Here is a 23,523-nt window from a genome sequence, read left to right as displayed (position 1 = left end):
TACGCCTGAAAAAACTTATGGAGTCAGGAGGTCTCTCAACAGAGTTGTTTTGTTACAACAATATCTTTTCAGGCAAATGAAGGTCTAAGTCTTTAAGATCCAGGTGTTTCCTGCTTTACTGTATGGTTGTGAGACTTGGATGGTAACCAATGACCTAAGGCAATGACAGGATGTCATTAGTACTAGGTGTCTTTGGAAGATCCTTAGGTACTACCAGAATGACTCTTGAATGAAAGGTTACTTCAGTACAGATCAGAACTATCATTTATGTAGTCAGGGGGCGTCAGTTACAATATTTTGGCCATGAGGTGTCCTGCAGTGAGCATGATCCAACATGCGGGTGCCTCAGTATTCAGGACACCGGTGGCTGGAAAAGGCCAAGGGGACGCACACATTTCACCTGGATGCAGAAGATAGATGGCTACTTTTGAGACAAAAAGTATTCTCAGGTTGTCAACACTTTAATGACCAAATTATTCTTAAAAATAAGTGTGCCAATAAATACCTCCTACCCCATACGTGTGCACCATCAATATCAAAGAGACTAACAGATGGCTGTTTTGTCTTTATTAGTTTTTTCAAGTCCAAATAAATCCAGCAATGTGGAGGACAGAAGGTACAAGCTGATGCTGAGGTAAAACTCCTCTGCCCTGATGCCAGAGAAAGCAGAAGCAATGGCTGACCTTGTCCTTCTTTGCTGTTGGTCTGTGGGTTTGGGCCAGGGACAGGAACTCCCTGTACAGACACTGTGTCTGCAATTGCTGAACTTAACTCCACAGTAGAATGCTTTGTTCACTGCCACCAAGGAAAACCTAGACAACAAAAACACACACATTCTGGAAAAATGGACACTTGAGAGGGGTCGTTATTCCCTCAAACGTCTTGCTTGGGTTTCAGTGGTAAATAATATTCCCTTCAGAAAACAAAATGACAGAGCCTTTCAAATCTCCTCAAGATATTTACAAGACCTGCTGTTATCAAGCCATTAATCTAAATTATAAGAAGCAAAAAGTCATGATGGCTTGCATAAAACGATTACAAAACCACATTGCAACCCAAGAATTACACTGCCTGACAGTGAGGGGATGGAAGCCCAACTCTGAAAACGAAAAAATATTTTAGAAGGTGGTTGTTTGAACCACTTAGAATATTGCTGTAAATATTGCTATTAGTCATAGACCAGATATATAATTTCATATTTCACACATCATATAAACATATATACAAGTAAATTGAAATACTGCATTATGTAATCACAAATCAATCTTCTGTTATAGTATTTACTGAAATTTGGAGATAGACTATTAGATATAACAATAATAATTCTGTTGTAAAGTTAAACATTTTAACATGGGCATCTATGGGGACTGACTCACCTTTTGAGGCAGCAAAACTAAGATACAGGCTTATAATGACTTCCTGAACTCAGCCATTAGTCGTGTATCTGTATATGGTGAAAGTGTTGAACTTATAGAGACACTTATTCCTGCCGTGACATTCGGGTCCCTGGGTCCTCGGCTTTTGGAAAAGGAAGGTCCCACTCTTTAGTGTCCTGGTACTTCCTGATGCATGGTTATGTTCAAGAAGTAAGTTTTGATTTCATTTTGAACAGGTTGCTACCGTTTTGAAATGTTCCAAAGCCAAGTTTCGAGTTTGCCAAAATTACTTTGCCGGACTGATGCAAAGTTTTGGTATCATCCCCAGCCACATATTCTATCCATTCTTTAATTGTGGTTTTACTTTCTAAATCTGATGTATATTTTGTCCCATATTTTCCCAGGTAGTAGATATTATGTTTCTCTTTAGGTCTGCTAGTTGTTAACTGACATTCACCTGAAGGTGTATGCCAATGGGTAGAGCACAACAAGGAGCATGTAGCAAACACAGTGCTCAGCAGGAGGAAGACATCTTTCTGCTATCACTTTGGGAAAATAAAGTTTTTTTTGATGGATCTGGTGCATCAAAATTAACTAAAGTCTAATCACTTCACCATTATTATATGCTCTTTTCAGTTGGTCAGTAATATGAAGATTGGAGTTCTTGTTTTTAAGTTACTGCTTACACAATGCTGGTTGGGAGGGACAAATCCACCCACCCACTCATCTGCATGTTTGCTGTACAGTAGCATGCTTAAAATGTTTATCATATGACCCCTTTAAGAAACAGTGCACAGATGGAACAATCAATTGTAAATCTAACTATCCAAGGGAGCTCATTTGTCAAACTACCAAGTCCACACAGATGCAAATTTAACATTGCAGCAACCACAGATCTGGTGCAACTGATGTGTGCACTTGGCATTGAGCATTTGTTTCATTCACATCCAATACAGCTGGCAAATATCCCTGGCAAATAGTGTCAGTTCAATCACGGTGCCCCCAAAAACTGAGAGGTTATCCAATTATGTGCCTTGATGGATTTCCTGTGAAGCTGGAACATTGCTCATGACCTTTTTCTTGATAGAAATAAAATTTTCTAACCCTCTGGCTAAACAAAATCTCACAGTGCCCCACCCTGTGAGTGAGTCAGAGCGGGATAGTCCGACAAGCCCAAGAGATAAATCTTCAGACGTTACTCCGGGAGAACAGGCGCTCAGAAATCACCCATCATGCTCAGCGATGTGTCACATTATTCTGCATCGGCATGTCTCGGGGTTGGGAGAGGTGTCGATTAGTGGCCGGACGACGTGCCGAGCCCTTTGCTGTTTTCCTCCGTCACGTCTCAGAGCAGGTTATCTCTCCTCGCAGCAAGCTGCCACGCGCCTGTTGCACCTGATTGTCTCATCAACACATTCCAGGTTAGAGGGCCCAACAAGCCCGGACAGAGCGCCCAGACAGTGATACACTTGTTCAGCAGCCGCAGGTGTAGCTGCCCTCTTTTCTCTGCTCTCCCAGAGGTATTAGGCCTCGTGGAGGAGGGAGAGTCAGCTCAGGGACGGCAGGAGTGGAAAATAAAATCAATGACAAATGACTCGTCCTTTTCATTGAAAAGAACATCCATTTGTGTAGTCATCTTATTGACCTAGTTCATTCAGGGTACACTCAGGAGTAAAACAAAATACAATAAAGTCATGCACTTAGTAGTGAAAACACTGTGCAGGGACAGCGATTTAATATAAAAAGGAAATTTACCCATTAATTGAGAGTGCAGTCCTCATGTGGGGTATGAAGTCAGTGCACTAGTCAGTGCACTAAATTGCACGAAACCATTTACTGCTGAATGTTGCACAAAACAGTGAATGTTGCACACTGATGCACTATCATGTACATATCATGTAGGCCATTAAACAAGCATATTTTATATTTCCCTTCTTACAGTGTATATTTCTTTATTACATTATTACATTTTTATTACATTGCTTGTTATATTCTATTGTTCTTACCAGCATGCTTATTTTATGTTATTTCATCCCCCCCACACACCCCCAACTTATATTTAGATATTTATACTTAGTTATTTATTTATATATATTTATATATAACTCGTATATTTGGGCATCCAGTGTGGGCAGCAAAGTAAGAATTTCATTGCACAGGGAAACATGTTTCTTTATTGTGCAAATGACAATAAAAGCTTTGAATCTTGAATCTTAAATCTTGAAACTAGAGTGTGAAATCTGAAACAGAAATCTGACTAACTGTCCACATAGATATAAAAAAAGAGTGTTAAAAATACAGTAATATCAAATAACTGAAATATTATAAAAACAGAAACTAGTGTTTTAAACTGCAAGGACACTCAACAAGCACATGCAACAACGGAATATCAATTATCAAAATTATCCTACAAGTTCCCATCAAGATACTTGCATCGGTTTTGAGTTATCAACAGAAATTAGACAAAATATTGTTCCATGACCTTCTCACAGTGGTATAAAAACCTTAAAATAGATCCTTTTTTTTACTTTCACTTTGGATACTCTGTGTGCTTCTTACCCTGTGTGCTACTATACAGTGCTGCTGGAACCTCAATTTCTCTGAGGGAGTCTTCCCAAGAGATTAATGAAATTCTGTCTAATCTAATCCAAGAGTCAGAATGAGATCCAGATTTCTATAGTGCAAGAACTGAAGCAAATCTTCACTGGACCAAATCCTCCACCTCCAGAGCATTTCATTGATATCAGTCTGTAACTTTTTGAATCATCTTGCTTAAAGACAACCTGGCAGATATATGAACATCACCTCCATCTATTGATGGAGGTATGACTCCAGGACCTTCATTTATCAACAGCTCATACCCACAGATTTGTGCTTAAAGCATGCCTGCAAACATTTCTATGTAAAATGTGGAATTTACCAGCTTGTTCTTATCCTTAGAGATGTGTGTAAAAAGGCACACAACTCTGATAATACGTGCAAACAGCATCTAGTGGTAGAACAGGAAAATTACAGGTCACAGCATGCAACCTCATTCATATATGTACTTTATTTCCTCAAATTAATAAGTACACAGTTAATTACATATATTGAAATATATTGTATATTGGGCCCACATTATTTTCACTGCTCAAATTTCATGAGGAGAATTTTTATCTTCATAACGACTGCAGCGCGGTGAAGTCACGGAAGCACAAAGGATTCTGAGAAAACTAACGATAAATAATTGTGCACTTGTTCTTTTGATTGAAAAGTTTTATGCTTGCTGGTCCTTGTTGTGAGCTTGTTAAAGCTTCTAAAAATTGTGTTCCATTATTCCGGTGAGGAACACAAGCAATAAACTGATGTTTTGTTACCACATATGGTTAATTGAGGACATTTCTTAATCCAAATGACCAAGAACATGCAAGAGCATGAGATTTACACCACGTGGGCTTTATCAACAGCTGATACTGATGTCCATGTGACCTGCACATGCCTGTTTGATAAATGTGGATTTTTTTTTTTTCTTTTTTACATGCTTAATTTTGTACATACAACAGCATTTCAACACTTTTCTGTGCACAGTTTGATAAATGAATGCCCTGGATTCACATCTGGATTTGGGCATCAGTTCAAAATTGTTTCATAAATTCAACCTCTTATGTAGTAATCACTGATATTTACATACAGTTTACAAAAATGAGTTATTCTGCAAACAGACCACCAAACAAACCTTTAAATCTGTTCAGCTGTGAAATTCCATGGACTACAACAAGTCAGTGTTGTTCCATCGTTTGCATTGTAAAATGTTCCTGCTACCACCTTCCTTTGGCTTTAAAGAATCAACTTCAACCTGTTCCCAATTACAGATTTAATTCCATCCCCTGAAGCAGCATAATACTCTCTTGCTCCACACGAACACTGTATCTCCCTGACATTAATAACTCCTCTTTATCCATTCAGGCGTACATTATGTGCACCTTCTAAATTTATGCCTTTGTGGGTCTGTTCGCCTGTCACTGTGGGGTGATCAGCCATTCAAGAGAAGGAGGAAACAGGAACTGAAACATTTGATGATGTAATTGGCAGCACATGCGGAGGAAGATGGAGATAAAGGTGAAGGAATTCAAAATAATATCTGTTTGGACATGCATCACAGGACCATAGAGCAAAGATGGGTGATGTTTTGACTTTTGTCACACTGATTCTATGTTATGTGATGATTAGAGTTTGGAAATTTGAATTTTGTGGAGCAACGGTTGTGATATCATTGAGAAATACTGCTGCAGCTGCATCACACTAACATTTGAGAAATATGTGCTTGTTTGTCTCACTACTCCTCTGAAGACAGGCCAGTTTCTGCCGAACTTGTTGTGTGCATGTAGGTTCACCCCAGAATTGCCCTTAAAGGGTTTGTTTTGAGAAAAGTCAAGGTCATTGGGTCAAAGGTCAAAATTTTGCTTTCTCTTTGTTACCCTACTCCTCCTAGTTCCTTTTCCTGATTTCCACCAAGCTTGATATGTAGATGAAGGTCAACCCCAGTTACTTAAAAATGTCAGCTCTAGCATTATTTAAAATGTTATTTGAAAATGTCAAGTCTAACTCTAACTTACCCTCACACTGCACAGTGCAATTACACTCCATCAGTGCAATTCTCATATACTTCTGTTTGCATCTCATGTCTGCCTCAGTATGTTGCTGCTAATGTGTGAATGTGTGTGTGACTTGTATGTGTGTGTGTTTGTTTGTTTTACTGGTACTATTGAAGCTATTTAATTTTTTGTAATTACGTATGTACACTGTTCATGCAAGGATAAACGATACTTCATTTGTGACTGCACTGAAGTGTAGGTAACATAACAATAAAAAATATCTACAATTTTGAACCCCTCTGCTGTCTGCAGTTGCTGACATGAACACCACCTCCTCCACCCTGCCTTTTCTGACAGTTAAGGCCCCTTAACACTTGCACAACTTTGAGGCACACACTTGCATGCATTATGTCGTGCAGGAGAGTAAACTTGTCTTTAACGGGTGTAGACTGACCATGAGAGGGGCGCCAGCACGTCTAATTGCGCAAAGAGAATTTTGAAATGTTCAAAAAATCTTTCACGCATAAATGTCGTGCAACGTTGCGGAATTGACTCACCAACACTACGCGCAGTTTGTCAATTCAAGTAAGAAGTGAACAGTGTGAGTGATTGCACCAGCACACCGCATCAGACCACATCTCGTCTGAACAATTACGAGATGTTAAATCTATCATAAACTGTTGGCGATCCTCCTGTCCTGTGCGCCAATAGCATTTCTTGTATATTTGTCCGTGAATTGTTCTGTAATTTATGTTTGTAGCATGGCCCAAGCAGAGGGTCACCCCTTTGAGTCTGGTCTGCTTGAGGTTTCTTCCTCAGAGGGATTTTTTCCTTACCACTGTTGCTCTGGGGGTTGGTAAGGTTAGACCTTGCCTGTGTGAAGCGCTCTGAGGCAACTCTGTTGTGATTTGGCACTATATAAATGAAAATAAATTGAAATTAAATAAACATACTTTTACAGCTGCACACAAGAAGGAAAGAACATGCAACTGTTTTACCAAGCCATGACAATGTAAACATGACAAATAATTACCTTTTTAGACAGCTTTCTCCAGTTCATTCAGCGTGCGTGAATACAGCTGCGGCTGGAGCGCTCCTCTGCAATTCAGGAAGTGATTAGAGTCGTTTTCAAGAACCAACTCGCAGAGAAAATGATTAATCTGCTATAAAATAGTTATTTTATATACACAGCATCCAGCGCACAGAGCATGGCAGTGGAACAAAGCACAGCGTCCAGCTGGGAACACAGGGGTGGGATCGTCATGACGACATGCGTGCAAATGCGCAAATCAAAGTCGTGCAAGTGTCAGGGGGCCTTAAGATTTGAAGTCTAAGTAGCCCTTAACTATTGTGACTGGGACCTCCAACAAAGACTGTTCTATCATTGTGTACAATATCACTATGGATTGAAAGCTTTAGCTTTTTCTTGTCTCCTGAGTCTTTGATGGACCCTGGCAAGGTTGACCAATTTTTGTGAATGTCAAGGTCATTGATGTCAAATGTCTACCTCTTACTCTCTACATTCCCTTAGGAGTAAAAGTGGGCTATCCCCACTGGATCAGGGCTCACACATGGACCCTGCTGACGACAAACACAAAATGCTAAGATACAAAACACATTTGTGTTATCAGCACTGCTCATTTTGTGCACCATCAGCTAGGAAATAAGATTTCAAATTCTCCATCAAGGCCTCATAATGCTGGAAACAGTTCAGTAGTTCCTCCACATTAAATGTTAGCCTGTCATGTAAAATTTGGATAAAGAAAATTCCCAAAGAAGGCCAAGTAGCCACTTTTTCCTGCCTCCTTGTGGTCTGATAATCAGGTAACAACAGGCCGGGGCTGGGAAGATGCAGCGGGGGAGAACACAGGCTGGGACCTGCTTCGGCATTAAGCTATGCCTTTGTAAGGTACAAGCACTTGCCTGTGGCAGGTGCAGGTAGAAGACGTGACGCTGCCAGGGTGTTTCTATTGCAAAGAACCAACCTGCTGAAGTGTTAGAACAGTTTGAAACTCGTCACCACCCTGCTCAGGAAAGCGAACCAGATCCGCATACTCCTATGACTTGCACTTGCAAAGATGAGATGGAAAATCCCAGGGCTTGAACATAAAATTACAGGATCGTCACAATACGTGTTATGGTGGCGAATGTGGGGATAATACATCATAACAGTAATTACAATCTCAGGGGACTGTCTCTTTTATTATTCAGTGTTTGAAAAAGTATTTGTGGTAAAAGCATTTTTAAGCATAAAGCATATTTTGAAATAGAATCATATATCATTGACGGTATGATCTGTGTTTTTAATGGCAGCAGACTAATCCCAAAACTGGAGTTTAAATATGTGCATAATAAGCAGTGCACTCATGAAAAATTGCAGCAATGGGTTACAGCGAAGAGTTCCTCAAAATAAAAATAAAAAAGCAACTACATTTTTTAACAAAGTCAAGAATCCCTCTTGCCATGTCAGTTAGAGTCAGGTGACACACACACATGGTGATAAATGCAATACTTTCCTAGAAGAAACATACCAAAGAGCTGACATTCCACACTTTTCACACTAGTCTCGCAAGTACAGTAGTGTTCAGAATAATAGTAGTGCTATGTGACTAAAAAGATTAATCCAGGTTTTGAGTATATTTCTTATTGTTACATGGGAAACAAGGTACCAGTAGATTCAGTAGATTCTCACAAATCCAACAAGACCAAGCATTCATGATATGCACACTCTTAAGGCTATGAAATTGGGCTATTAGTAAAAAAAAAGTAGAGAAGGGGGTGTTCACAATAATAGTAGTGTGGCATTCAGTCAATGAGTTTGTCAATTTGTGGAACAAACAGGTGTGAATCAGGTGTCCCATATTTAAGGATAAAGCCAGCACCTGTTGAACATGCTTTTCTCTTTGAAAGCCTGAAGAAAATGGGACCTTCAAGACATTGTTCAGAAGAACAGCGTAGTTTAATTAAAAGTTGACTGGAGAGGGGAAAACTTATACGCAGATGCAAAAGATTATAGGCTGTTCATCTACAGTGATCTCCAATGCTTTAAAATGGACAAAAAAAACCAGGGACGCGTGGAAGAAAATGGAAAACAACCATCAAAATGGATAGAAGAATAACCAGAATGGCAAAGCCTCACCCACTGATCAGCTCCAGGATGATCAAAGACAGTCTGGAGTTACCTGTAAGTGCTGTGACAGTTAGAAGACACCTGTGTGAAGCTAATTTATTTGCAAGAATCCCTGCAAAGTCCCTCTGTTAAATAAAAGACATGTGCAGAAGAGGTTACAATTTGCCAAAGACCACATCAACTGGCCTAAAGAGAAATGGAGGAATATTTTGTGGACTGATGAGAGTAAAATTGTTCTTTTTGTGTCCAAGGGCCGCAGACAGTTTGTGAGATGACCCCCAAACTCTGAATTCAAGCCACAGTTCACAGTGAAGACAGTGAAGCATGGTGGTGCAAGCATCATGATATGGGCATGTTTCTCCTACTATGGTGTTGGGCCTATATATCGCATACCAGGTATCATGGATCAGTTTGGATATGTCAAAATACTTGAAAAGGTCATGTTGCCTTATGCTGAAGAGGACATGCCCTTGAAATGGGTGTTTCAACAAGACAATGACCCCAAGCACACTAGTAAACAAGCAAAATCTTGGTTCCAAACCAACAAAATTAATGCCTCACAGATGTGAAGAAATCATGAAAAACTGTGGATATACTGTACGTATATCTGTACGTCTCCACAGCTGGAATGGCAATGACTGGCAAGTATGTTGATTTCTGCCACATTTATATAGTACTTTGGGTTTACGTGAAGTGTTTTTATGCATTTGCAAATTGCCCTTAAATCAGATGCAAATACTAGTTTAGTGATTCACAGGATTGCTAAAAAAGCAGTTTGAACATAATAGTTTTGAGTTTGTAGCATCAACAGCAGATGCTACTATTATTGTGAACACCCCCTTTTCTACTTTTTCTACTAATAGCCCAATTTCATAGCCTTAAGAGTGTGCATATGAATGCTGGTCTTGTTGGATTTGTGAGAATCTACTGAATCTACTGGTACCTTGTTTCCCATGTAACAATATGTCCACCTCTTCCACAATTTCTCTGGTAGTCAGACGACATCCCGGATCAACCAGCGTTCACTTTGGAAATGATCTGGTCATTTCAGCCTGTCGATGGCCGATCAAGCTTAAAAGCTCAACAGTTAAGAATCTAAGTTCAGTAATTAGGACCAAATGTCAGCAGAGTCACTCCCGAGTGATCAGGATAAAAAAAAAAGATGATCACAGATCAGTTTCAGGTTCAAATGTCAAGATTAAAGTTTAGTTTTTAAGACCCAAGTTCAGTAATTAGGATCAAAGGTAGTAATCAGGATCAAATGTCAGCAATTAGGATCACTCCTGGTGATCAGGATGAAAAATCATAATCACAGATCAGTTTCAGGGTCCATTGTCAAGATTAAAGTTTAGTTTTTAACAGTGTTGCCACAGTAACTTTGAAAAGTTACTTTTTATTTACTTTTTACAGTTACATTTTACAGTTGCGACTAGTGAGTAGCAATCAAACTTGGTTATTTTCAAGATTTAGTACAAAGGAAAGTAACAATTAGTTACTTTGCTGATTAGTTACTTTGTTGATTACTCAATCTTAGGAGTAACCAAGTTAGATTACTTGTTACCTTATTAGTTATCTTACTTATTTGTTACAAGTTGTCGGCAGCTGCTAAGAAAGTAACCGCATAAAGCTAATGAAGTAACTGTATAAGTAACTAAGAAAGTAACTTTTCAAGGTAACTGTGGCAACACTGGTTTTTAAGACCTAATTCAGTCATTTGGATCAAAGGTCAGTAATCAGGCTTGAAGGTTAGCATGCAGGATCAGGATCCATGCTTAGTGATCAGGATCAAAGGTCAGTAATCAGAATCAAAAATTGATCTTAGGTCTTTTGAACTTAGGTTCAAAAGACCTAAGATCAAAAAATTGAGCTTAGGTTTGAAATTGATCAAAGATCAATTTCAGGCACAGGGGTGGTGGCCAAGTGGTTAATGTGCTTGGTTTCAGTGCAGAAGTTTCCGGGTTCAAATCCCACCCCTGCCACATTTCTCCATGTAATGTGGAGTTGCGTCAAGAAGGGCATCCGGCATAAAACCTATGCCAATTCACATGCAGATCCACCTTGGATTTGTTGTTGCGACCCCGAGTGCAAACAAGGGAGCAACTGAAGGGACTTACCTTTATCAATTTCAGACCTAAGTTCAGTAATCAAGATCAAAGCATTAAATTAATTTTATTTCAGTCCACTGATCTTGAGACTTTGGATTGTGATGAATAGAAATGTAAGCTTTGAGCTGAATTATTATAGTGTTTAACCCTGTTTGGAATGTCACAATAAAACATAACACTCATGGAGAAGTGTTTCTGTCCAACAGATCCACGAGACATTTAATCCCTATGATCCTGGACTGTGTTACTACACTGAGGACAATGACAAAATATTATGAACTGTCCACATAGTACTCACAGATAAGTTAGATATGTTCAAGTCCAGATTTGAAATTCTGTTTCCAGTCATTTTTTGCCAGTGACCGATCAAGTGATTTTGACACTTTGGCCTTGAGTCCAAATGGGTTGAGTTGGGTCTCCTCAACATCCACGGCCATGTGGCTTGTGTCTAGTTCATGATCTAGTTCTAAGATACCTCAGTGTTGAGCACCTCATGGAACTAGGAAAACCAGATGGACACCTGGCAGATGGATGTTACTTTTGAGATGTACGCCCAGGCTGATTCCATGGCATGGCACCTGCACGTGCTCACAGACTTGATTGAACTTGATCTTGTGTGGTTGATCAGCCTCCTAGGTGACTTGTCAGCTCCAAGGTGCTTATTTTCTTTAATGCCCACTGAACTCTTAATCACACAGTCTTCTATATTCCTGCCTAGTCTCTGAGATTTGAATTCATCATAAAACCTTGAAAACCCAAAGGGATGCTCCTCCCACCACCACCAACTATGTATATAATGCTGTCAATATGATCTGAGACAATCATAAACTCCTGTGTTGTGCACAGATCTGAAACCTTGAAAAAGTGACTGACGTATGACCATATGATTTGTGACATGTCAGTTAATGTGGATTGTATCTCCTTGAACACACGGCTCTCCAAGAATCCCTTTTTCAATGAGATCCCATGAGGATAGGAGGCCATTCAAGCAAGCAATGTTTTCACAAAGTCTCCCCTGTCTGAGCAGAAGGTGAAGTTGGATTTTTGTCAGCGTTATAGAATCACTTCCTGACAGGGATGACTATACGGTTGTTAGCTTCACAAAGCGGTGCGGGGAATTAACTACTTGATGTAATGTCACACTTTTATTTAGAATCATGCTGATGACATTCTTTGAATAGTGGCTGCAGCAAATTGCTCAATTTTAATCCTTTTACAACTCTGAGCTGCTCTTGACACCATTGATCATCCAATTTAAATTGAAGGCCATGAGCACATTGCTACTACCTGCACTGCACTTGACTGATTAATCTCCTTACTCTTAAAACTGAAACTTCTCTGACACCAATGGAAAGTCATCTTTGTCAAGGGCAAATACGTCACATGTGCAGATCAGTACTATTGCATGGTTTTTTAAAATACATGCTGGACATCATAGCCAGGATATACACAGGTACTGTGAGCACTGTGCAGAGAGTAGGCAGAGTCTCTGACGTCTACCCAGTAAATTATGGTGTGCCACAGGGATGTGTTCTGGCTCTGACTCTGTTCAATGGTTGCATGAACTGCAAATGTATGTTTGTTGTGGAGGATGTTGGATGTCTTTGTTGGTGAGGAAATTTTAGTGATCTTGACTTTGCAGATGATGTTGTGAACTTTATGGCATCAAAGAATACCCTGACTGCAGCATTTAGGAGCTGAATGAGGAGTCGGAGTGTCTGGTTGTGACAATCCTGAACTTGTAGTGAGATTCATGTCTTTGAGTCATTGGCTTTTGAGACTGAGAGATGACTGGGAAGAGCTCATGCAGCCATGAAGTAACTGGGTGGAATGCAGATCTAAGAATTTAGCGTCCTGGTGATTCCTGTCTTACTGGATGATTGAGGAGTCTAAGGTGATGGGTACATGCCTTTGGTACTAGGTCTCGGCGGAGGATCCTTCTGTACCTCTGGAATGACTTTGTGTCAAACAAATAGTTGCGTGACTCAGATATGGACTATCACTTGCATTATGAGGGAACGGGATTGTATATTGGGCCGTGTGGCGTGCTTCTCTACACATGATCCAGCATGCAGGTGCCTCGATGAGGACCCCAGCAGCTTGAAAAGGCCAAGATGGCAGATAGGTGGCTACTGTCGGGTGGTTGGGATGGACTAGTTGTCTGTCTGTGTGGTGGGTGCCATCATGCACAGCATCAACACATGCTCCCAGAAATGTAGCTTTAATTCTACCAGAAGACTCAGATTTTAAGTTTTCATTCAAAATCAGTTTAACAGCAGCTGTAATATCTAAACAGAAGCAGGGGTCTCCTGTTAGCCATTAACTCCCAACCAAAAGGAAACACACATTCTGTAAAACATCAAAGTTCTCACTCACCTCTCACTGTATACAGATCATCAAGCAGACGCTCCCTCTCCCACCCCGTCACCACCATTTGGTCCTTGTCCTCTACGCAGGAGTAGGCTCTGTCCCTGCGTTTTCCAACGGCAGGATTTGAAATAATAATACCTCTAAGCTCTGCCGTGACCAACCCCAGAGACTGTTCTAATATTCTGTACATTAGTTTAATGTATTATGGTATTAAGGTGCTTCCTGAGACTTTGTAGTAAAGCTGACTTGAGCTATACATAGTATGTATAGTATGTGTATAGTATGCTAACCACCATGCCTACCCTTAGTATGTCAGACATACTAAGGGTAGCCATGGTGGTTAGCATGGTTTCATGTCAGCAAGAAGGTCCTAGGTTCAATCAACCAATACTTGTTTCCTTTCTATGCGACATTTGCATGTTCTCTCCATGTCTACATACGTTTCCTCCTATTATCACAAATACATCATGTGAAATATTCCTTCCACTAAACCACAGCATCCCCGCTCAACTTGGTGCTGGTCCCCAGGCACCTGATTGTGCCTGACCAGAGTGATTGGATTGCATCCAACTGTGACTCTTCTGATTTTATCCCTGGTGGTATATCATTTGCAAACACATTTCATTTATGTAGTGATGATATATAGCTTTATCTCCTGCATCCGGAAAGTATACACAATGCTGCACTTTTCCACATTTTGTTATGTTACAGCCTTATTCCCAAATGGATGAAATTCATATTTTCCTCAAAATTCTGCACCCAGTACCCCATAATGATAATGTGAAAAACATTTTTTTTGCAGATTTATTTATTTATTCATTTTATTGAGCAGACTGTAAGATACATTTGTTACAGTGATATACAGAAATTGCTCATTTTTTATATTATAAAGACAACAAATGAAGAAAAACATAGCACTTAACATAAAATAACACAAGAAACCTGATACCTACTCACCCCCCCCCCCCCCAGCCCAACTGTTGTTATGATGATAAATGATGAAATGATAAAGACCACAAGTCCAATAATACTTTTTATGACTGCAGAAATGTAGAGAGAGGTGTCCATATTTTGTCAAACAGAGAGAGCCTGTCAGAAAGATTATACCATATTTTTCCAGATGTAATGTATTTACAAGGTCATTAAGCCACAGTTTTAGAGGAGGGGCATCACTGTTTTTCCAATGGGTCAGAATAAGTTTCTTAGCAATAATTATGCAATATGATATAAAACATTTCTGTGTGTTGTTTAGTCCCACAATATTATCATAGATGCCCAAGATAATTAATAAATGGTCAGGTTTTATATGGATATGGAGGATCTAAGCCATATGGTCAAAGATGTCAGTCCAATACTTCTGAACTTTAGAGCAGAGAATAAAACTGTGGCTTAATGTAACAACATCTATGGCACATTTCTCACAGATAGGAGAGATATTGGATAGATTTATCTAACCTATCTTTAGAGTAGTGTAAACGATGTAAGGTTTTGAACTGAATCAACAGTGTCTTACATTGTAAGAGCACTGTGAATATTTGCCAAGCTTTCTTCCCATTGTTCATCAGTGATTTGAATATTCAACTCCTCTGCCCATTTAGATTTAGTAAGGTATGAATTTGTGGGGGTCACTGACCTCAGATTTCCATATGTACAAGAAATAAATCTCTCTGTACTAGGTGAAAAGTTGAAGGCAATCATCAAGCAAGAACTGCTAAGAACTTTCAAAGCTCTGTACAAAATTCCTGATGAAATCTCTTATCTGCTAGATATCTGAAAAGTCTTTCCTGGTAGTTTATATATCTCTTGTATCTGTTTAAAAGAAGCAAAGACCCCCTCTCAGTACAAGTCACCTATTTTACAAAGTCCCACCTGCCTCCAAGTTTAAATGTAATGTCCAGGGTGATTGGTTTAAAGGCTGGATTGTCTGCGATAGGCCATGACAGGGGACAAATGCTTCAGTTTGAAATGTTGTTTAATCTGCTTATAAATATGTATGGTGTTGTGAACTACCACATGTTATATATATAGATTTACAATGTCACAGGGGATAGCAGTATAGCTCCAACACTATTAAGGTGACATGCTTCCTGTCCAATTGCCACCACGTAGGAGTTTCACTAATGTCAGCCAACCGATATGTCATGAATTGTATGTGTGAGGCCCCATAATAGAGTAGAAAGTTATGCCAGACCCCCCATCCCTCTTAAAACTTGTAAAGGTGTTTCCTGGCACATCTATGTGTCTTATTATTCCACAAAAAAAGGCAAAACAAGCGAATATACTTTCTTTGAAATATGATTTAGGACAGAAATACAGGAAGGTTTTGAAACAGATATAAGAACTTGGGCAAAACTATCATTTTTATAGCATTAACTCTGCCTATAAGTGAAATGGAAGCATATTCCATAATTGTATATTTAGTTAAGCTCGGATAGTAAGGTGATAGTTAAATTTTAATAAGGAAGAGTAGCACCTTGTCACCTGTATTCCCAGATATGTGAACTTCTCATGGGCTATTTGAAAGGTAGATTATGTAACCAGGATGTATTATTCACATGTACGGGCATAAGTTCACTTTTATTCAGATTTATCCTGTATCCGGAAAAGGACCCAAATAGCTTGATATTTTCTAAAATGGCAGGTAGAGATTGCTCAGGGTTGGTGATATATAACAAAATATCGTCAGCATAAAGAGAAATTTTATTACAGGTTTTGTTAGTTTCATAGCCAAAGATAGTAGGGTCTTTGCGGATACTTTTAACCAGGGGCTCTATTGCCAGAGCGAATATCAGCGGGGACAGGGGGCGACCCTGTTTTGTCCCCCGTGTAAACGAAAATGTGGTGACAGAATCTGATTGGTGAGGACCCGGGCCTGTGGGTTAGTGTAGAGTAATTTGACCATTGATATAAAATTTTGACCTAATTGAAACCTTTCCAATATTTCAAACAAATACAACCATTCAATCTGGTCAAATGCTTTTTTCAGCGTCAAGTGACAAACTACTAGCTCCTCCCTAGGCCTACTTGGAGAATAAATTATGTTGAATAGATGTCTGAGATTAAAGAATGAATTTCTCTGAGGTATGAATCCAGTCTGGTCCGAATGTATTAACCGTGACAGGAGGGGGCTTAGTCTATTGGCAAGTATTTTAGAAAAAATTTTTCCATCCAAATTTAAAAGAGAGATGTGGCGATAGGAACCCACTTCTTCAGCATTCCTGCCTTTCTTATAAATAACTGTTATAACTGCTTCTGTAAGAGTAGGGGGAAAGGCTTTATCAAGTAAAGCTTGAGTGAATGTTTTATGCAAATATGGACAGAGAGTTTCACTAAATTTTTTATAAAATTTCGCTAGGAATACCGTCCGGCCCAGGAGCTCTGTTGTTTAGTTGAGGCAATTGCACTCTTGATTTCTTCTACTGTTATTTCTGAGTTCAGTGAGGTCAATTCTTTCTCCTCCAAATTTGGAAAAGTACATTTATCTAAGAATTTTTTCATGAGTCATGCTCTACATTCTGTGTAGCATATAGGTTTTGATAAAACTGAAAAAACTGATCGTTGATATCTCTAGGGTTAGTCAGGCTTTCACCCCTATTTGTAATTTTGCGTATTGTACGATCCTGTTCCTGTTTCCTAAGTTGTCTAGCCAATATTTTGTGTGGTTTATCACCCAGTTCGAAATATTTCTGCCTAGTGTACAGAAAGCCCTACTAATTTTTGCTGACATTAAATTGTTGTATTCATATTTCAAGGATAGAATTTTTTATACAAAACTGTGGAAGGCGTTCGGGCATTCTCCTCGTCTAAATCTTTAATTTGTTTCTCCAGTTCAGTCAATTTAGCCCTATTTCTCTTTCTTCTAGCCGTTTCAAAGGATATAATAACACCTCTTAAATGGGCTTGGAAAGCTTCCCAGAGCACAGCAGGTGAGGTGTCTGGGTTGTCATTGATGTCAAAATACAAAGAGATTGTGCCTTCAAATAATCAAGGAAAATCCTTATTGCCTAATAATAGTGGGTGCAGTCTCCATGACTGTTGTGGTCTGACTGCGTTTTGGATATTCAGAGTACATGTAACAGGACAATGGTCTGAAATGACAATATTATGATATTTTGTGTTGACAACATAAGGCATTAACCTTGGCATCCAAGAGAAAATAATCGATCCTAGTTTTTTGCAGATTTATGAAATTATGAAAAATCTATGAAAAGACTTATGAAAAACAAAAACTAAGAAATCACATGTACATAAGTATTCACAGCCTTTGCCATGAAGCTCAAAATAGAGCTCAGGTGCATCCTGTTTCCACTGATCATCCTTCAGATGTTTCTACAGCTTAAATGGACTCCACGCGGGGTAAATTCAGATGATTGGACATGACACAAACCTGTCTACATATAAGTCCCACAGTTGACAGTGCATGTCAGAGCACAAACCAAGCATGAAGTCAAAGGAATTGTCTGTAGACCTCCGAGACAGGATTGTCTCAAGTCACAAATCTGGTGAAGGCTACAGAACATTTCTACTGTTTTGAAGATCCAAATGAGCACAGTGGCCTCCATCATCCATAAATTGAAGGAGTTTAGATCCACCAGGACTCTTCCTGGAGCTGGCCCCCTGTCTAAACTGAGCGATCAGGGTAAAAAGGCTTTAGTCCGGGAGATGAGCAAGAACCTGATGGTCACTCTGTCAGAGCTCCAGCATTCCTCTGTGGAGAGAGCGAACCTTCCAGAAGGACGACCATCTCTGCAGCAATCCACCAATCAGGCCTGTATGGTAGAGTGTCCAGATGGAAGCCACTCCTTAGTAAAGGCACATGGCAGCCTGCCTGGAGTTTGCCAAAAGGCACCTGAAGGACTCTCATACCATGAGAAACAACATTCTCTGGTCTGATGAGACAAAGATTGAACTCTTTGGTGTGAATGGCAGGTGTCATGTTTGGAGGAAACCAGGCACCATCCCTACAGTGAAGCATGGAGGTGGCAACATCATGCTGTGGGGATGTTTTTCAGTGGCACGAACTGGGAGACTAATCAGGATTGAGGGAAAGATAAATGTTGCAATGTACAGAGACATCCAGGATGAAAACCTGATCCAGAGCACCCCAGACTGGGGTGCCGGTTCATGTTTCAGCAGGAAAATAATCCTAAGCACACAGCCAAGATATCAAAAGAGTGGCTTCAGGACAACCCTGTGAATGTCCTTGAGTGGCCCAGCCAGAGCCCAGACCAGAATCTGATTGAACATCTCTGGAGAGATCTGAAAATGACTGTGCACCGATGCTCCCCATCCAACCTATTGGAGCTTGAGAGGTGCTGCAAAGAGCAATGGGCAAAACTGCCCAAAGATAGGTGCACCAAGCTTGTGGCATCATATTCAAGAAGACATGAGGCTGTAATTGCTGCCAAAGGTGCATCAACAAAGTTTTGAGCAAAGGATGTGATGTGTGATTTCTTAGTCTTTTATTTTTTAATAAATTTGCAAAAATTAAAAAAAAACTTTTTTCATGTTGTCATTATGGGGTGTTGTGACTACAATTTTAAGAGAAAAATTTACTCCATTTTGGAATAAGACTGTAACACAACAAAATGTGGAAAAAGTGAAGAGCTGTGAATACTTCCTGGATGATCCGTATCACAATAATCAAAACAACCTTGAAACACTAAATAACTGCTTTCCTCCTGACCTCCTCAGGAATAGGATGTCTCAGATGTTTTCCAGCAATCTGAAAGTATTTCAAATTTTCTTCTCATCTGCTGGGGTTAAAAGGTTCCAGCCATACAAAATAAAATGCTGCATGACTCTGTTTTGACCTTCAAGGTTTTTCAGCAGCAGAAAGTATTATTCAAAGGAGAAAATATAATGCAATGCTAAAATACCCTCAGCTGTATGAGCATATATACAGTTGTGCTCAAAGGTTTACATACCCTGGCAGATTTTTTTTTTTTTTTGGCCATTTTTCAAAGAATATGAACAATAACACAAAAACTTTTTTTTTACTCATGGTTAGTGGTTGGGTGAAGCCATTGATTGGCAAACAACAGTGTTTACTCTTTTTCAAATCATAATGACAACAGAAACTACCCAAATGAACCTGATCCAAAGTTTACATACCCCTGTTCTTAATACAAATTGCCAGAAGGTACATCTGAGATGCAAGCCTGGATTTGATCTGTTTTGGTGAAAGAAAACCCTTCTCTGCTCTACTCAACTATGAAGCTAAGAGTAGTGATGCAACTGGATATGTGGAGATGATTAGATTTTGGAAGAGCATGGTCAAAGGTCAAATTCAATGTTAAAGAAAACATTGTTCAAAAATATATCACCAAGGAAGTAATCTGGAAGGATGATCTAAAGATCATCTATAGGCTTCTTGGTTGTTGATGTGTTTGACCATGTTTTCCTTGACCTTTCTTTGACTAAACTACACTTAAAAATAGATGCAATGGATGAACTCAAGTCAACTGTGAGCAGGATTTCCATCTAATAAATATAAGTAGTCATTTGTTTGAGTGATACACTTAAAAACTGACTCATTGGATTGGATTCCATCTAATAAATATATGTAGTCCCAACTAAATTAAATTACATTATCTTGCATGGATGGGTTTTATTTGAGTTGAGGCTACAAATATTTATTAGATGGAAATCCTGCACATAAATGAATTGAGTTCATCCAATGAGTCATCTGTTTGAGTGATACACTCAAAAACTGACTCATTGGATTGGATTTCCATCTAATAAATATATGTAGTCCCAATTAAATTAAATTACATTATCTTGCATGGATGGGTTTGATTTGAGTTGAGGCTAGATATATTTATTAGATGGAAATCCTGCACATAATTGAACTGAGTTCATCCAATAAGCCATTTTTTGAGTGTACTCCGCAATTGGTAGCTATTGGTATCTTGGTAGCTATTCAAGTACTATAGAATAGAATAGTCTTTATTCTTTTTGTATTGGGGGAGGGGGTGTACAACAAAATATTCCCATGTTTGACCCATCTAGGCTTCTTGGTTATTGAGATATACAAAAAAAGGTGATTTTTCTTGACCTTTCTTGACCAAACTACTACAAAACCAAGGTATTATTCCCTCCAAATCTGAAGTAAATCTGTCCCACCATTCTTGAATTATCTTGTCTGCAGGCACACAGACACACCAGTGAAAACAATACCCTGCTACTGCTGCTTTGCCGACGTGCAGGATAAATATGCAGTTATTACATAGCACTTTTCTTGAAGCTTGGCAATGAGGTGATGGTAAAAACCATTATCTGTGGTCAGTCACCCATTGAATCTGTACTAATGATGGAGCAGTAGGCAAACACAGATAATAAGGAAATGATAACTGTGTGGATAAGTAAGAATTAGTATTTTAAACCCAGTGTATGTCTGAGCAGTGACTGTGCACAGTGTGTATTTGTGAGATCATCCCTGAGAGACCAGCAGACCGAGTCACTGACCTAATTATGATGAATCGGGGCTGCAAAAAGCCGCCTGGCCACCAGCCGTTCCTAACTGGTTTTACACTCCGCCGCGACGGCGTGAACAGCCTCATTGAAACAGCAAAACATATCAGAGATGCAAAACATGAGAGATGCATATTGTGCACGGCTGCAGCACTGTGCCACTTATCCAAATAGCTGAAATCGAGTGGGGAGGACTATTAAAGGTTTTGAAATGCATTGATTTGGACGGGGAGGTGATGAAATAGGGTCCTCACAGTGAAAGCTTTTGAAGCGTTTCACCAGATCAAACTCGTGTGATGGTCTCGTAAGAATGTTCCCCCCACGTCCAATCCCAGGTACTGACATCAAAGAACAGCTGTCGGGAGACACACGTTACAGCGTGACCTCGCTTTAACGTGCGAGTAAATAGTGAAACAGAATACTCCGGGGGCCTTGAGAAAGGCCCACCCTGGAGTTTGCCATGACACTGGGCCTCTGAGTGGTATTAAGCACAATCCACATCATATTCACTGCTTTAATATCACGACTTTGAGGAATTTCTAGGTTTCACGGATGGACATAATCATCCGGCAGCCTGATGCAGGATGAAATCACCGACAAACCCTCCAACATTCAGCTCAGAGACCTTCAGGAAGAGCAAACCGCATCACTGGAGATGCTTTGGATCCTCTTTTTTTTTTTCTTCTGTCTTCTTGTTATCTGATCATCGGAGGAGGGAAAAGGTGAGTATGGAGTGCAAACAAAAGGTGCTTGAATAAGTGAGTTGGCGGCCACATTATTCAGACTCGGGGTATTGTGTCGTGCTGACAAGTCTCGACAGGATGGGAGTGTCCACAGGAGCTTCTCCTGCACAACGGAGCTCATGGCAGCAACACCTCACATCCATAATCTGCATTTTCATTGCTGTGACATGTGGAAACGGACAACACAAGTATCAACAACATCGCACTGTAAACGCTCAACCACAAAGACAAGAAATAAGAACATAAAAGAATGTTTCTTTCTGTTTTTCTTCTCTCAATTTACTTGTGTGATGAAGGAAAACTATTAAAAACTAGAAGGCACTTAGAAAGCTTATGCCTCTTTTCTACGACATTATCCATCTGCTCACCACATTTGATCAACGTCCTCTCACTAGTTTTTGAGTTAAATGATGCCACACTCAACATTCCTGGACCTCAGTTCCAAACTATATTCCAGATGAACTCCAAAATTCACTCATTTCCCGGAACAATATATGTCTGCTCACCAAATTTTTTGTGAGTTATTCTGCTGACAGTTAAACAAACAGACAAACAATGTATATTTCATGCTGCTGAATTACGACATGCCGTGAGTCTGGGTTGGGGGTTTTTTGCATAATATTTTCTTTGACATTGAATTTGACCTTTGACCATGCTCATCCAAAGTCTAATTGTCTCCAGATATTCATCCACGTAAGATTCCCACCAAGTTTAAAAGAAATCTGTCCAGCCGTTTTTGAGTTATCTTGTCCACAAACACACACAAACAATACTCTGCTATTACCGCTGCACCGACATCCATGTTTGACCAAAACTGTCTTTTCTTTACAGTGAACTTAATAGTACACCTTTCTTCACCAGCAAAGTCCATGGACTGATCAACCCACAACTACTGCTATCAAAGATGTGTTACTTATTGTTTAATTTCTTTGTTTTGTGTGTGTGTGTGTGTGTGTGTGTGTGTGTGTGTGTGTGTGTGTGTGTGTGTGTGTGTGTGTGTGTGTGTGTGTGTGTGTGTGTGTGTGTGTGTGTGTGTGTGTGTGTGTGTGTGTGTGGTTGGGGGGGTGTTAAATGTGGAGAAAGTGTCAAACTGCTGCAGAGATTCGCATATTTCTGCAGCGACGCACACGTCTCCATGTCCTCAGCCGATGGGGTGGAGTGGGCGTCCCCAGCGGGGTGACCATCTGCTACGGCCATACTAACAAAAAGACAACAAATAATTGTCAGAACATTCAGCCACAGAAATGTTGCAGTTAAACAGTTATATACAGTCCAGTGTACACCTCCTCCTCCATTACTTCATCTCCTCCGCATGCCAGTTGCAGAAACACCCGTGATGCTGAAATGCAGGAAAAAAAAATGTCTAATTAACAAATTAAATAAAGACGACCACACAAAATATGAGATATCTTGGGTTTGTGCTGTCTGTAATGAAATCACTTCCATTTTCAGCTCGCAGCCCAACGTTTTCTGATTTAGGGTTGTAATCATGGGTGGCAATGGTAATTTTCTGGTGGAGTTATGGGGTGAAATTCTCAGAGGGACATGTGCTTGGGATGTGGGGGGGGTCGAGGGGTCCTTTGTGACACAGTGAGCTGTGCACTGCAGGTTTCATGAGATGCTTCTGCTTAATGTTCACAGCACACAAATTGCACTATGATGTTTTGATGTTCTCTCACATGCAGTGATGAACCCCCACCCCCAGAGCTTGTGCGCTTTGAAAGGATATGCACTGCAAAATGTTGCTATCAT

The 23,523-nt window shown here is 39.8% G+C and overlaps 1 long non-coding RNA gene across 1 annotated transcript; it reads right to left on the bottom strand.

Annotated features, from left to right (window-relative positions):
* Positions 1-4,216: 4,216 nt before the first annotated feature.
* LOC117522645 lies at positions 4,217-23,178 on the bottom strand. Its single transcript, XR_004564275.1, has 3 exons — positions 23,167-23,178; positions 8,463-8,466; positions 4,217-4,305 (listed from the first exon to the last, which is right to left on the bottom strand). It is a non-coding gene; the product is annotated as an uncharacterized LOC117522645 (long non-coding RNA).
* Positions 23,179-23,523: the final 345 nt, after the last annotated feature.

Source organism: Thalassophryne amazonica, chromosome 12 (genome assembly GCF_902500255.1).
Source record: "Thalassophryne amazonica chromosome 12, fThaAma1.1, whole genome shotgun sequence".
Lineage (NCBI taxonomy): Eukaryota > Metazoa > Chordata > Actinopteri > Batrachoidiformes > Batrachoididae > Thalassophryne > Thalassophryne amazonica.
This window is presented reverse-complemented; position numbering and strand designations above follow the sequence as displayed.